The following is a 5965-nucleotide window of genomic DNA, read 5'->3' on the forward strand; positions in this document are numbered from 1 at the left end:
TCGTATCAGAAATCTGAACTTTGGTAAGAAAGTCAATAAAGTATTGATTTCTAGAAGTCCAGCTGATTTCTGAGTACATGTCAAAGCTAGTGGGAGCATAAGTGTTATGCTAATAATCATCATGTTAGTGGGAGCATGATAATTATTGTTAGTGTTGCAAGTTAGCAATGTTAATTATAGAAAACAAAAGTTTCGATTCGTGAGGCTGCAGGGATTGAAAAAGTTGTTTTGCTATAATTAAGGGAGAGGATATACTTTATTTCAGTTCTAAAGGCTTAGATTGAGACCTTAATCATCTTTAGTCAAGAATATATATGAATTTCATGTTGGATTGGTTCAACTTAAGGAAATTCTATATATTGCGTTCTCAAAATTCGATTATGATTACGACATCCCTCTTCATAGTCAAATTTTGAAAACATGGCAAATAAAAATATTGTAGCAAAAGACTGGTCTAGAATCATGTCTTTATGTGAGACATCATGAATCGTGTACCATTTGCTTTGGGTACAGGATCGATTGCATGTGCTATAATATTTGTCATTTCTAACTTTTTCCAAATGCCCAGAGGCATTAAGAAGGGAAAAGGTCTAGAATTAGATATGACTAAAATGATTAAGCAATTGTCGAGGACAATCTGAGGTTTACCAAAGATTGGTTGCTCAGGGATAGTTGGAAGTATAGTGCTAATTTTGGAAGGACCATATTGACATATTCTGAAAAGAGGCATCTCTTATTCAGAAGTGATAGTCAAAATGAGAATATGGAGTTGTCTCCATAGGTGGAAGTTATCTGTGTAAGATTAGAAAACTTAATGCAAGAAGCATGTCCAAAGCAATGTACTTTGAATATGAGACTTAGTTTCCATGGATTTGATCTCCATTGGAATACCTTATCATGACTGTTGACAAGTCTTTGTGACTTTGTACATATTCATTACAGGAGGGTCAGTGCATATAAGTTTAAAATCTAAACAGATTTCGATAAATGATAGGAATTTGAAATTCTCACATTTTTCGATAAGGATTTGGGAGTGTGAAATTAGAATCATTGAAATTATGTTCAATTAGATTATTTCACAAAGTAAGGATCATAGACAAACATAGAGTGTTTACTTGGTGTATGGCAAAGCTATTGTTTAAGAAAAACATAGTGTACATGCTTGGAGCATGGGACAACTAGTGTTTTTAATTCAAGTATAAAGTTGATAAAACCAAAACAATGAATAATGAGTAATCAGTATGGTGATAAATAAAAGTGTTTATTTATATTCATAGGGTTTAACATATTTGATTCATTTATTCTTGTGTTTCACTTTGCATGTTTTGACTTCCAGAATAACTAAGTCGCTCTTCCTGAATGATTAAGTTATTCAAACCATCCACAGTCAGTCATATGTTGGAAGTAGATATGAATCAAGACTGTCATGGGTTGGTTTGTAGAGGTCCAAGTTGGTGGACAAAGTGGTGCTACAACACTCATGAGTGCTCATAAGTTCTGAGTATTGGATTCAACCCGCGCTCATTTGAATCACTTCATGGATTTTATCACGAGTGATCATGAGACGATAATATCTTATATTCTTCAAACCTAGAGATATGAGTTGTTACTATGAGTTGGTTATACATTGATTGCACGAAAACGCATTTGGTAACTCGATGTTATAAAACGTGCCTTTGTGTATGATTCAACAAGTAGTAGAACAAGCCATATGAGTCGAAGTTTATCCATTCCTTTTACCTTCGGGATAAAAGCGATATCTGTGGGCCCCTCGATGATTTAGCGATGACACATGTGAGTGCTTGGCCAAGCCAGGACTGATTTGATTTGTTCAATCAGTCAGTCATCATAAATCGAAAATCGGGAAACAACAAATGGACAGAGAGAATGATTATAATCCATGTCTCAGTCCATATGATATCTAGAATGGAGGAATATATGATCCCTTATCTAATGGACAAGTCATTGACAAGGTCAGAGTTCGACAGCGGCTTTAAGAGCTACGATTGCCAGTTAGGTTTTGAAGTCATACTCAATAATAGTTTTAGACTTATCCAAGTGGGAGACTGTTGGATTAATGTCTAAGTCCATAACTATATTTGGTATGTACTTGACCCGACCCGGCATGGTCCATTTGGGTTGCACTTCACCGGCACAATTTATATGGATAGTCTTTTGAGAATAGTATATTTATGATTTATATTAATATATTATAAGGTCTAATATATTAATATGGAATCATATTATTTAATTAGTATTGATCAAGAATTAATTTAGAATTAATTAAGTGATCAAAAAGAACTAATTAAATATGGACTCTTATATATATGGAATGGGCCAAGTTCATTTAGGTTGGGCTAAGCTTTCATGGATGGTCCATGGAGCTTTTAACCCATGGATCCTATGTAAATGAAAGGTCATGGGTATTAGGGTTTACATGGATGTAACCCTAATCCTCCATAATATATAAAGGGGTCCTTGGCTCACAAAATTGGCACAAGTGTGTGAAAATAAGAGTGGGCCGATTTTAGTGTGCAGACATATTCTCTCAAGTTCTTCCAAGGTGTTTTGGTGATTTGTGATTCCATTTGAGGCTTCCATACTATGGGGGCTAAGCTCTTAAAGCTTGAAGACATCAAGCTACATCAAAAGGTATGTCATCTAACTAGAACTTTGTAGTATAGGTGCTTCATAATATGCTAGTTAGGATGAAACCTTGGAATAGTTAATATTTGCATGTATAATAGAGAAAACATAGATCCAAGGTTTATAGGGTTGCATGTACACCATAGGAGTGTTAGAATGCTCAAAACACAACATATGAGACGTAGTGCCTATTGTGTAAACCTTGGTGACTATGAGACGTAGTGCCTATTGTATAAACCCTGGCGACTATGTGACGTAGTGCCTGTTGTATAAACCGTGGAAGCAAATGGATTTTTGTGCCAATCCCTTAGGTCAATCCTTAGGAATGAATGAATGAAGGATAATTGACTCTTAGGGTAAAGATTTAAGAAACAGAAGAAGATAATGGGGATGGGTAATTTGGGTTGATTGTCTGATGATTAAATATAATATTATATCTTACTGTGGGTTGAAAATCCTATATGCTCACCAGGCTCCCAAGCCTGACCCACTTAGTTTTCTTTGCATTACAGGTAATGGCACAAGAGTATAAGTTGGTGGACTTGACGAGAGGTTTCGGATTATAGATCAGTAGTTATAAATAATTGTTGTAAGGTCTACTTTATATTGTTTATGCTTTTGGTCTGTATCGGAACATGACATCCTGAGATTTTGTTATTTAATGAAAATACATTTCTTTAAAGAAATGATTTGATAAATTCTTATCATATTTTGTTTTGGGAACAAATTCCGCAATTCTTTTAATCAAAGGATTACTCTAATTTTATAAAACAAAGCATAAACAAATCAGTCTTTTATGGCCATGAAAATGGGAATGTCAAAGTTGGTATCAGAGCATTAGTTTAAGCGAACTAGGAATTTGTAGGATTTCTAGACTTAAACTTATAATGCTAAGCAATGATTGTGAGATGAGTGTCTACCATATTTTAGACACGAGCACTAGTATATTTTAGGAAATATGCCTAAAATGCTTTTATGTGCTAAATGCTATATGTTTTCTATATATGATATTGTTTGTTCGGATCTATGGTCTATTGCCGACCGGATCTGGAAACCTTATGTGTTTAGGATTCTAAGCGTACGACTACGATATTAGAACTAGCATGTAACATTTCGGAGTGATAAGGAGGATTTGAATATCTACCGTGAATGAGGATCTAAAATCACCTTATTCGGTGTATAGATCAAAAATGGCAAGAACCAGGAGTGGAGCTGGAAACGTGAACGAAAACAGGAATTAACCACCTGTGATTGAACAAGTAGTTGTTGCAGCAGCACCACCTGAGCCGATGACAATGGCTGGAGTACAATTGATGATTCAAACGATGTTGGATCGTCAGATGGAAGAAACTAGACGCCTGCTTCGGCAGAATCGTGAAGAACTTTCAATGCAAGTAGAAGAGCCCGAAGTGAATGGAGGGCAGTCAGAAGGAGGAAACTTAAGTGGGATTATTGGTCAAGCCGACCCACCGTTAGTTCGACAGAACAACCGGGATGGAGGAAATGATGGGCGTGGGTGCAAGTACAAGGATTTTATGGCATCCAAGCCACCGTGTCTTTCTGGGAGCCCGACACCGGTGCAAGTTATGGACTGGATCTCCGAGATGGAGACAATGTTTGAAAGTTGTGAATGCAGCAATAGACAGAAGACCATGCTCGCAATCCATCTGTTAAAATTAGGAGTATTGAGTTGGTGGAAGCTACTTGCTAGTTCTATGCCTAAGGGGGAAGCTAGCAAGATGTCGTGGGAGGATTTTGTGGTGCAACTAAAGATGCAATACTGCTCTGAGCAGGATCTTCTGGAAATCAACAATGAGTTTCAGAATCTGAAAAAGGGAAAATTGAGCGTCACTGAATACACTATAAGTTTTACGGAGAAGATGAAGCTTATCCTATATCTACTTCCAACGGAACTTTCCAAGGTCAACAAGTTTGCCCACGGATTACCAGCGGACTTTGGTCCAGTGGTCAAGCAAGCAACCACTTTGAAAGCCGCCATTTGGGCTGCTAGCAATGTCGAGACCCAGATATGAGAGAAAGGTCTGGAGAGAGCTGAAGTTGGAGAGAAAAGGAAGCATGAGGGATCTTCAGTGATCAACAAAGAAAGCAAATTCTCAAAATCTGGGGGAAGAGATGAAGCTAAGTGGTGCGAGAAGTGTAAAAAGAAACACTTCGGGAAGTGTAGCGAGGGGATGACTTGCTACAAATGTGGGAAGACAGGGAATTACGCCAACAAGTGCGCATCCAACAAAAAGGTGTGCTACGGATGTAACGAAGAAGGGCATGTTTCTAGAGACTGCCCAAAGAAAAACACACCGCCACAGCCAAGGGCATTCCACATGATCCTCGACGAATCAGACAATTACGCGAGGAATCAAGGATGAGGATTTTATATCCAAAGACCAAGTTATGAAGTAGTAAGGTTAATAGTAACTTGTGGTTTAGCCTCTTAGAGGCATAGTATAGGGTGAACTTGAACCTTTGTGTAATCGTTTCAAGAGATAATATAAACCCTGGTTTTGATATCTATGTGATATTTATGGTTTTAATATCTGATGTGTTAAATGATTGTGTGATTTTTGTATGGTGACTTGGTTAGACTAGATACAATACTTGGGACGAGTATGAGTAGGTGTGAATAGTAGTAGAGATCTATACTACTGGAAGCACATGACTCACGCTTGGATCAGGGAAAGTCACAAGGTTACCAAGAAGCTAGTGATTGATTCCGTTTTATTCGAGTATGTCATTACCCTTGTTTCGGTAATGACTAGTAAGATGATTGTTATTCCGACCCTAGTGGTCATATAAGTTTGAGTCCGACTACGGTGAGTTTGTTACGTGGTTTAGAGGACCAAGTTCGAGGTAGCATCTGAATCAAGTCAGAAGATTGAAATCAATGCGATCGATAGCATCACGCTCGTTGTTAAGGAAGCTTGTAGCTAGAAATGCTACATGTAAAAATGTGATTATATCACATTAGAATATGAAGGAAGGTATATTCCATTCTGGAATTTGACTCTAAGAGACTTGAGTCTAAGCGTTGCATCATACGATGAGAGGTCATTAGAACATGACCCAACGGTCTGTTACAATAAATGAAGGAAAGTACTTATCCTAAGAAGAAGAAGGAGTCCTCAATAAGGAATTGCTTTGTAACTCGGAAGTTACGATTGAAAGTCCAACATAGTACGAAGAGCGGGTGCAGGATTGAGCATCAAGGTTATTGCTTAGGATGGAGAGATAACGTATGGAATCATTATACAAGTCCTATTTCGTTGATGATTCCGGGACGTAATCATCCTAAGGGGGAGATAAT

This window comes from Lactuca virosa, chromosome 7 (assembly GCF_052849685.1).
Source record: "Lactuca virosa cultivar CGN04683 chromosome 7, Lactuca_virosa_CGN04683_v6, whole genome shotgun sequence".
NCBI lineage: Eukaryota > Viridiplantae > Streptophyta > Magnoliopsida > Asterales > Asteraceae > Lactuca > Lactuca virosa.